The sequence below is a fragment of the Drosophila nasuta genome, chromosome 3, assembly GCF_023558535.2.
Source record: "Drosophila nasuta strain 15112-1781.00 chromosome 3, ASM2355853v1, whole genome shotgun sequence".
Taxonomy (NCBI): Eukaryota; Metazoa; Arthropoda; class Insecta; order Diptera; family Drosophilidae; genus Drosophila; species Drosophila nasuta.
In genome coordinates, this window is record NC_083457.1 from 26,053,305 (window position 1) to 26,064,073 (window position 10,769).

At 36.5% G+C, this 10,769-nt stretch overlaps 1 protein-coding gene across 2 annotated transcripts in view; it reads right to left on the bottom strand.

Moving 5' to 3' along the window:
- The window catches only part of LOC132789124 (Ig-like and fibronectin type-III domain-containing protein 2), a 51,319-nt gene extending 42,259 nt beyond the window's left edge, over nt 1–9,060 (bottom strand). For both annotated transcript variants that reach the window (XM_060796908.1, XM_060796907.1), the window contains exon 1: nt 8,540–9,060. The gene's annotated coding sequence lies outside the window, so the exon portion shown is untranslated. The remainder of the gene's footprint in view (nt 1–8,539) is intronic.
- Nucleotides 9,061–10,769: the final 1,709 nt, after the last annotated feature.

The following is a 10,769-nucleotide window of genomic DNA, read 5'->3' on the forward strand; positions in this document are numbered from 1 at the left end:
ATCAATCCGCCAACCCTGGTCTAGGCAGCTGTCACACGAGGACATGCGACAAGAAAGATGAGCATGGCACTCGTATCAGCCAGGCTAACAAAGTTCCTCTACTCTTATCCCTTGCGTTCTCCCCCACATGCAGTTGATAGCCATCTGAGACATGTTTAGACCAACAACCAACGGCGTGGCATGGCAGCAGCAGGCTAAGACATTTTTGTGCCAACAATTTATAAATTAATTATGCATGCGTTGTTTCGCCTTGTTCGCTTAAGACAAAAACGACAAGGACCAGCCAAATACTGCGAGTATGAGATACTCGGGGAAATTGTTTCAAATGCGTGAACTCCTTTTATTCAGAGTGCGAGTTGAATTTAAGTTAATAAATCCAATATCAGAGTATTTAAAGCTATTCTCATTGAAGAAACCCTATACCTAAATATTTTGCTTGGCTACATCTTCAAAATATATTCATTTATCTTGTTTATCATATATTTTTCTTAACACTTGTTGATTAATGTGCAGAGTAACTGAAAGTCGCAACTATAAGCTGTACTTGTTTATTTGTATTATTTTAATGATTCAGTACATTTAATCTGATTGGCCTTGGCCACAGCACCTTGTCTCTAAGCGGTTTGTCATTATATTTTTCGGTTTCATTTGCCGCAATTGTAATTCTCTCTCATTGCAGTTGACGTATTGACGAGTTAAAAGTATAATTTTTGCACAATGATATCACAAATTGCTGAGCACTTAAATTCTTGTGTGTGTTTGTTTGTTACATTATTCACCATCGATTGCAACATTCTAATTAGTTTATTAATTGGCAATCCAAAGATAGATACTATGTTTATGCCACAGCTAGCAAGCTATGCTCAAGGCTAATCGACCAAAAACCGAAGCATCTGAAGAAAAGCGGACAAGTAAATAAACATGTGGATGACAAACATTCAGAAATACTTATGATATGAGCATTGGCCGATTGAATCGAATGTGTAGACAAATATTTGTTCATGGAATCACACTTGAAGAGTCACCTTGCAGGCCAATATCAATAGTAGACATAACATACAATATATAAATTGAATCTATGCCTCACTGAAGTCGACAATTAACTCGACTTGCCCAAATCATCTTAAGCAATATGAAAATACTTTATGTATTCATGCACCGCACATGTGTTGTTGTATGCACATATAATCAATGATTTTATGTGGCTTCGAGGCTTTTGAAAAAAAAAATACTCAGACCGCATATTAAACATTAATGTAGAAGCAGAAAAAAGTCTGTGTGCTGTGTTGTTAGCCAACTAATTAAAATGTTACCAAACAAATTTAAAATTCATGTGAGTTAATGGGCAAACATACGCTTCTTAAAAAACATAAGGAAACAACTTCGAACTTACAAGACGTATACGTAATTTAATCAAATAAATTATAAATACATTTTCGTCAAGAAAAAAAAGCCAAGGCTATCGAAGTAATTGAGTAAGCTTCTTTTGGGCACACTCCATCATGAACTCGAAAGAAAGAGATATCTAATAAAAATACAAAAAAAAATCAGGTGAATCTGTTTCTTAGCCATGGCAACTTAATGATGTTTGGTTTGTGGGCCACCCGCTGCAGCAATATGCCACAAAGGACAAAGATATGCTGCAGCTTCGACTTCTGATGCTTCTACTGCTGATGCTTCTACCTGCTGCTCATGCTGCCTGCCATGGCTGAGTGAGCACAGTCGAAGGATTGCGCTGCAAACAAAAGGGATAAAGAGTGAGAGAGAGAGAGGTAGAGAGGGAGGTAGAGAGAGAGACATGTACACACATAAACAGCAGAATCTTTTTAAGCCCTTTTCTCAACAATAGCCACACAGTGGCAGCAAACAATGGCCACAAATGTAATGGCTGCTCGGGCGGCACACATTCCAAGTGCTTGCAGCGGCCACAAAGCTCGAATTGCAGCATTTAAATACTTCACAATAAGCAGAGGCAAGAACAAAACACAAAAAAAAAGTGGCAACTGCAACAAATACGACTTTTCGTTTTCGTTGTGTGTGTGTGTGTGCCTAAGATCTTAGGCGTTGTCGTAGGCGTGGGCGACGTTGTTGGCGTTTGACACAAGGGTGGGCGTGGTCGAGATGGCGGTGGCGGTGGCGGTGGTGATGGTGGGCGTCTGTCCAAGTGGCTGACAGTGGGCCAAGTGCCAAGTGGAAGAAGGTGAAGGCAAACCAACCATGGTTATTGTCACAGCCACTATTCACCATGGCCATAACTTGGCAACATTTTTCTAAAATAAATATCGCTGCTCTGCGACAATGCAAGAATGAGTCTCTCCCTCTCTCTCTCTCACACACTTTTGCCATTGTTTTTTACACACATTTACGTTTTTAAGTAGCCACATTGCAGATCCTTATTTACTTCATTGTGTACGCCACAGAGCGTGTCCTAATTTTGACTTAACTTAAGCTTCAGCTGGCAAAATACTTTGTCGCTGGTTGCAAGTTAAATTTGCGGGCGCTGGGGATTTGTTTAGTTTAAGACCACATCGCACAGTGGCTTGACTTGTTGTAGATTAATTAATCGGCAGTTATCTAAGCTAAAAATATAATCTCGAAGTATGTTGTCGAAAGAGAGAACGTTAAACACGCAAAACAAGTTGAGTGGGTTCGACTTTCAGACACTCGTCATCTATTTCCTTATTTCAAATAAACGAAAATAAAATAAAACCAATAATAATAAAAATTAAATTAAATTAACAGTTTGAATTCAATTTTCATTTGAATTCAATTAATAATCATTTATTACCTCTATTTAAAATTTAATAATAAACCAATACAAATTTAATAAATTGAATAATTTCAAATATTTTGTTTTCATTAAAATAGTAGTTCTTTTTTTGCAGCTATATTCTTAAAATGAAATCAAATTAAATGAAACAAAATAAAATAAATAATAAAAAGCTGATAAAAGTTAATCATTTCTTATATTCAATTTTTGTTAAATCAATCATTATTTTTTGGCATTTGCTTAAAAAAAATAAAACAAAATAAAATTTGAAAAATAAAATAGGATAAAATAAAATGGAATAGATTAAAATAAAATGCCTAATACGAGTAATAATATAAATTTGATAAAAATAAAAATTTCAAATATTTCATTTTTGCGTCTGCTTCATTTTAATAATATTAATGACTATTTTTTATATGTGGATTATTATTATGGATTATTTTTGCTTTAATTTTCTGGAATTAAAGTGCAAATATAATAAAAATCATCCCGATCTTTACCCTAGCCTAAAAGTATTGTCATAAGCTAGACTTTTTAATGTGTGCGTTTTTAGTGCTCAAGCACGAAAATTACTTGAAATTGACTTTATGGCATCGGATAATCTTGTTGTTTTGAGCTTGCCACATACGTTGCCGCTAAGCCATAACACACTTGCAGCCTTTGGCCATGCTACATGCGAGAACTGTAAACTGTGAACAACAGCAACTGGATAGCTGCATGGAGAGCGACGTCTTTAAGTTAACCCTGCGAAATATTTGTGGGGGTGAATAGAACACAACTTGCAATCCATACTTATACTATGTTATACGTATGCATATAGAGTGTACATGTCCATGTAACTGTTTGTATATACCGCTTTCTCTGTGTTTACTTTGGCCTTTTCCTTTTGTGTTCTGTTTGCTAAGTGCGACAGAAAGTACGAGTAGAACCCGCTTTATATTTCGTGGTTCGGCTACAATTTGACTAACAAACTCTTCTCAATGACCCGTCGTCGTCGTTGTTCTTGTTCTTGTTGTCCATGGTCCTTGGTCGTTGGTCCGTTGGTCGAGTTTTCCTCTGCTCATTTGTCATTCAGCTTTGGGGGCACAATTACGTAAATTACAATTATGTTGTATTCCTTGGTTTCTCCGAGGGGTTCGTACTGCTAGAGTCTCAGTCTCAGTCTCGGGTTCAGTTGCCTGAATACCGACTTGATGACTGCGATGTGACCGCGGTGACAAAAAAAACCTTTGGCACACGTACAATGACTGCGAATGGATGTACTATAATATTTCTTCTTTTTTTGGTGAGTTGCCTTTCATTGCGCATTTCTCTAAATATGCAAATAATAACACACAACTCGAATGGACTTAAAGTCCGCACAACAATCCTTTACTTTAAATTTTAGGTAATCCTGTCTTGGCATCTGTTTAAAGAGAATCATCAAATTGGCATCAAAGCAGTTGCCTTAGCCCCGCCCCTTCGTGGCCACCAGATGGACAGCGGCGAGCGACTATTGAGCGAATTTTGTTTCTTTAATGAATTTTTTCACTTTGGCATTTAATTTTTCCGGCTGTTGCGGTGCCTGTAAAAAGGGAAACACGCAAAGGGAAAAGACCAAAAAAATGCTCTTTGGAAAATTTCATTTCGGAAATCAACTTATAACCATAAACAAGCCAGCAAACGCCTAAAAAGCCTTTACACTAAACTAGAAAGCAGAAGGAGGCTGCAGCAGCTAGCCAGCCATATTAAGCCCAGCCCAAAACGAGCAATGTGGCAGCTTGGCCCGTGCCCCATGCCCCGTGCCACACACTTTTAAGCCCCTGTGACGTTGCTCTTCCGTTGCAACGGCAACGGCAACAGCAACGGCAACGGCAACGGACGCCTAAGCGCCAGATAAACTTTACGTCTTGAAGCGCACATCAGCCTCTGGCTTGGTTTGGTTTCGTTTCGTTTCGTTTCGCATCGTCCTGGTCCCGGCCTCTACTCCACTTAGCACTTCAACTTGCTGGGGAATTGTGCGCCAATGTGTCTGCATAAAAATGTCCCAGTGTGTGTGTGTGCATGTGTGTGTGTGCATGTATGTATATGCTTTGACTGCTGGCATTTTTGCATGTTTGTCTCGCAAATTATGCGTCGCGCACAAACAAAAGCGGAAATGCCGCCGCTCGCTTCTCGCTGTTCGCTGCTCTGGAACACTTTCGGGACGCTGTTGCTGATGATGGCTGTGGGTTTCGAATTGAGGTTGGGACGCGCTTTGAGGGTTCCCTCATCTTTATGCTTCCCTTTTTTTGCTTCTCTCATTTTTTTCACACGCCTGCCACCGTATTGGGGCGTGTTTGTGTGTGTGTGTTTTGCATCCTGCTCATTTTATTTTTTCGCTCCGAGCCGGAAATAATAATTGCAACATGGCGCACGGCAGAACACAAAACTGCAACTGGCAAAAGCAGAACAAACAAAAAAAAAAAAATGCCAGCAAATGTATCCGACAACACACACACAGCGAAGAATTTTCATTTTCACGGCACACGGAACTCTGAGCTAACATCTTCCTAATTCCTGATTGCAGTTACAGTTCCAGCATAATGATCAGCCGAGTCGATCTTGGCAGCGGCCATAAATACAAATGAGCTACGCAAATGAATATGCTATAAACAGACAGCTAACTGTGGCAGGTCTGTGTGCCTTTGTGAAATGAATGTGTTGTGCTCTCAGTCATATAAACAGTACTTAACTGTCCAACAAAGACAAACGGATGTGTCGACAGACCGCGTCGAGAGACACGCTGTCCATCTGTTTCCCTGCCCAACCATCCAACCATCCAGGCATCCAACCATCCAACAATCCATGCATCCAGCCATACATCCATCCATTAGTCCATCCGCTTCGCGTATGTTTCCAGACTAAGCCATGTCCATTTCAGCTGCTCACTGTTATTGTCTTGCATAGCTGAAAGCCTCGGTTGTGTACATAAGCATATACATACATACATACATATGTATATGTACGTATACACATGGCTATACATATTCTTGGATGTGTCCAAATAATAACTAAGCACTGCATGCATCTCCATTTGCATCTCTGTTTGTAGACAGACACATTTGTATCTGCTGCTCTGTCTATCTTCTAGACCTCCATCTCAGAAATAATCAACACCTTTTTTTTCGCATATAGAATATATGCACTATATGCCATATATATGTAGATATAATATATATATATACAACTGCATCTTTTTTGCAGTCTACTGTCGATCTGTAACGCGCTCTGTGCTCTGTTGTGCTTTCAATTGCAAATGCACGAGCGTATTTCACTATATATTGACGTCTGACATGAATATAACCGAGCGCTTTATTGTTGTTTGCTTTATGCCAGAAAGTACTTAGTACTCGTCTCTAATTTGCCTTTTTGCAATAAACTCAACTCGTTGCCTACGTCTCAGAGTTAATTGTTTTTGTAATTGACTTAAAGTGAACGAAACCTGGGCTTGCCCTTCATACTATTTGACTTGGAAATTGAGAGAAGAGAACCCAATGAATATTTATGTTTTCAAACAATATTATTATCTATCCAATTGGCGGATGATGGAATAAGAATAAAAGTACTTAGAAATAAGTAATTTAATAATGTCGATAATATTATGCTAATTTTTGATGATTACAAATGTAATTTCAAATTACGATTAATTGTTAGAAGCAACCATTTTAATATTTCAATAATCCATAAGATAATTAAGACTAAGTATAATAATAAGAATAAAATTAACTAGTATTTGACTATTTTAAATATTCGTTATTTTCTTCCATCTTTTTAATATTTTAATCCATCTCATAAGCTGATGATAGAAAAAGTGTATTGTACTTCAAAGTAATTATAATAATAATATTTACTATATATCTTGCTTATTTTTGACGATCGAAAAATGTAATTTTATATTACCGAAAATAAAGTGAGGTGATTCTAAAGATTAGTTATTTCTGAACAGCTTTTTAATATTTAATTTTTAATTATAAAGTGTCAACAATTGCTTTCTTCAACTTATTTCATATTCTTATTGTTCTGTTAACCACAAAATGCTGTTGGCGACATTTGCAGAAGTTGAGGAGTTTTCAAAAGGAAATCAAAACGAAAAACGGAAGGCTAGAAAGCAGAACTACGCGTTGCACATAGAAGGAAAAATGGGTGCTGAGCGTGAGAACCTAGGAAATGAAGGCAGCTTACAGTTACAGCAGTAGAGCAGAGCAGAGGAGAGCAGAGAATCAAAACTTCAAATCAGCCGCAAATTTCTCATATCCTTTACGTATCCTGCACTTTATTGCATTTCCGTGTTGTTTGAGCCAATCAAAGCACATCAGCCGGTCTCAATTCTCCTCAATTCGCAATTCAAACGCATTCGCAAGGCCTAAACATGTTGGTCACTGCAATCAGTGCCACACTAATTCGGCTTACAATCTACTCAAAAGTATGTGTGTATATATGTCTGGCACATAGATAGAGAAAGTACTTTTTTCCAACTGCTCTATTGTCTCTAGCAACCTAATACCGATTTAAAAATCGATATACACAGACGACATATACTTTTGTATAGCTGATATCCTTTGCTGTCTCAACCATTTGGAGAAAATTCCTGTCCGTATTTTAAGGTTGTCCGCGGGCCAAAACTGCCTATCGTGATTTTTCCAATTTGAAATGTCGAACATCTCTTTAAATCGATATGCCACTGATGATGATGGTGAGAACAGCACAGATTAAAGATACGAAAATTTGAAAATTGCTGATTTGGTAAAATCCGATTTAATCAATTTGTTTAACCAATTTGCATGGCACTCTGCAAACAAACGCTGTGTAAATACAGATTGGTATTTATATAGGTAGATATTTCAATGTTCGCAAGTGAATTGAATCGTTCGAGTACTCGTACTCGTATTCGTACTCGTACTCATATTCATACTCGTACCCACATTTCTGTAGATTTTCGACTTCTCACACATTTTTCTTGAGCTGAGCCCCGGCTATAGTTTGAGTTCTATTGTATACCGTTTGAAGGCCTAATGAAAATCAAATTTAAAGAACACAACAACAACAACAACAACAACAACAACAACAAAGTCGTCTCAATGCAGCTGTGCTAACTGCTTACTGCTTACAACTTACTGAGTCTCACTCTGCTCACAGCTCACAGCTCACAGCTCAATGCTCAGTGTTCAGTATAGTATGATTGTTGACGCTGTTTACGCTGCTGCTTTTGCACTTTTTTGTTGTTCAATCAAACGTAAGTATGTAAATTCGTATACGTATGTGAGTGTGTGTGAGCTGGGGAGTCAAACAGATTATATATGTATGTATATACAAACACAAATATACACATATATATATATATATTTTTTTTTTGTGTGTATGCACATGTTGAACTATTGAAACTTTTCCAGCTTTCATTTGAATTCCCGCGCCGGCAAACAGAAAAGTTTAACTATGATTACTGTAAAAAAATATATATGCGAAAAACTAGTGCGAATGCTGCAAAGCCAAATAAAACTTGCTAAATTTTAATTATTGCGCACAAAGGAAAGTTTCGAAATCTTGGATTATTATTGTTGATTTGTGAGGCAATCGACAAAATGAATGTCGACAAAATCTAACTCGAGTTCGCCTTCTATTTTTTCAATATTTATTTTTTTTTTTGGCTGCATGTTTAATTGCTTAATTTAATTTGCATAAAAAAAAACGAAAATAAATAATAATAACAAAACAAAACACTGTACAAATACTAGCAAACAAAAAACTTACCTCGGTTCTTTTGTTCAGGTGTTGCAAAGTGTTTCGCAAATACTATGTACACACAATCATATGTATGTGTGTGTGTGTGAATATGTACGTATGTATGCTGCTGAATTTTTTATGATTATTATTTTTGTTTTTGTTTAACACTTCACTACCTTTTTTTTGCGTGTCTGAGAACAAACACTGTAAGAAAACTTTTAGAGTGGGCTTTGCCTGTTGATTTGCAAATCGTTATTTTTATTTTTTATTTCTTTTTGCGCTCTTATTTCTTATTTGTTACTATTCTTCTTTGTGCACTATTCCAATGAATGTATATTATTATTATTTGATTTTATTTGTTTCCACCACTGCACATAGCTCAACGCACTTGTTTATGTTTACTCGCTGCGACGATGAGAAATTGGTACGCAAAAAATTGGGAAATAACGAAACAACACACAATAATAGACGCAAGCTGCAGCTTTATTGCCAAAAGCTCGCCAGAACTTTTCTGCCCAGCTACTTCGAACTCCGTTAGACGACTGAATCGGCTAGCGCTAAACCACAAATTTATAAGCGCTGTTTTCCGAAGCTCAGCTTCGTGTTGTGCGCTCTGCGCATGCGCTGGATTTGACGCAAAAAAAATATAAACACAAAGCAGCTGGTTCTATGGAGCTCAGCGGGCTCAGCTGTTTTTGGCAAAAGCCGGCAACAATACGACCGAAGCGACGCAAAGCGACGAGCGAGACAAGTGTCTTTAAATGGTTGGTTATGTGCGTGGCTGGGGCGGACTAGTTGACTGAGCAATGCAAATACTCTCGCAGCAGCAAAGACACAACTCAGTTCTTGGTGGTGTCATTGTTGTTGTTGTTGTAGCCCATCCAATATGAGCATAGGTAAGTACACACATAACATACGTACGTACATGTACATATGTAAGTTTGTGACTGTGTACATACGATTACAGCTGTAAGAAATAAGTTCATCTGAGATAAAAGCTCTCAAGCTTATAAAGATCCACAACAGGTGGCAGTGAGTACATATATATGTATTGTTAATAAACACACACATTCATTATACTTGTGGAGCAAGAATAAGATGAAAGTCACAAAATTAGTATCTATTTTTTGTTATCTGCTATTCTTTGTTCGACGATATTAATAGTAGGGGATTAACCTTTCATCGACTTAAGATGACATTAAATAGGCATAGTCAAGTTGCTGAACAGGCAGCAAGAGACGTCTTCGACAGCATGAAATGTTTGCATAGATTCTAGCTCAGCCCAAACAGATAATATTATTATAATGAAGCATCCAGATTAAACTAGCGAAAAAATTTCCGATATGCATACTTATACAAACAAATTATAAACTAATTTATTAAACCACTTGCAGTGCCGAAAGGAAATATTGGGACTGCTACGAATCTTGTTTTCATTCTACCCGCACCATAATTTGAATTTTTGTTATAAATTTTAATTTCTACTTGCCGATAGTCATATGTATCATATGATACGTTATACTAAGTTTTTAGTAAAATAATGGTTTTCAAATACATATTTTAGAAATGAATAAGAAGCAATTATTTCACAAAATTTAACTGTGTTTCAACATGAGAGATGATATATCCTATAGTATATATGTCAGTATACACATACATAATTTAAAAATGAAGGTCTAAAATTTTCGTTTATCAAATATATTTTGCGCAGTAAGAGATACGGATAAAAAAAAAACTCGCCAAACACGATTTAATTAGACGCGCTAAGTAATCGTTACTCCCGACTCTAAAATAAAATATACAATACATATTAACATACATACAAGTATGTATTTGCAAAAATGCACATGCTGATTCTATAGAATTACGTTGTTTATTTGGAGTTTTTTGAACTGTAATAACTTTTTAACGACAACGCTAAATCCAAAAATGTATTTAAATGTGCACAAATGCGCTAATATTTCACTATATAAGTCACAGATTATACATACTTTGACTAGTTAATCAGCAATATTTAGCATATATTAAATGAACAAGCAAAAACAGTCGTCTTGACCGCAAGATTTTTATTGGAATAACGAATGCATAAATAACATAAAATAATTTCAAATATAAATTTTAATTGAATTGCAATAAAATATTTTATTTTTTAAGTAGTTTTTGTTTGTTTGTTATTTGTTTCCACGCTGTAATGCTTAGCTACTAAGAAGATTTAACAAGTAAAAAAGCTACAGTCGAGTGTACTCGACTGTGAGAT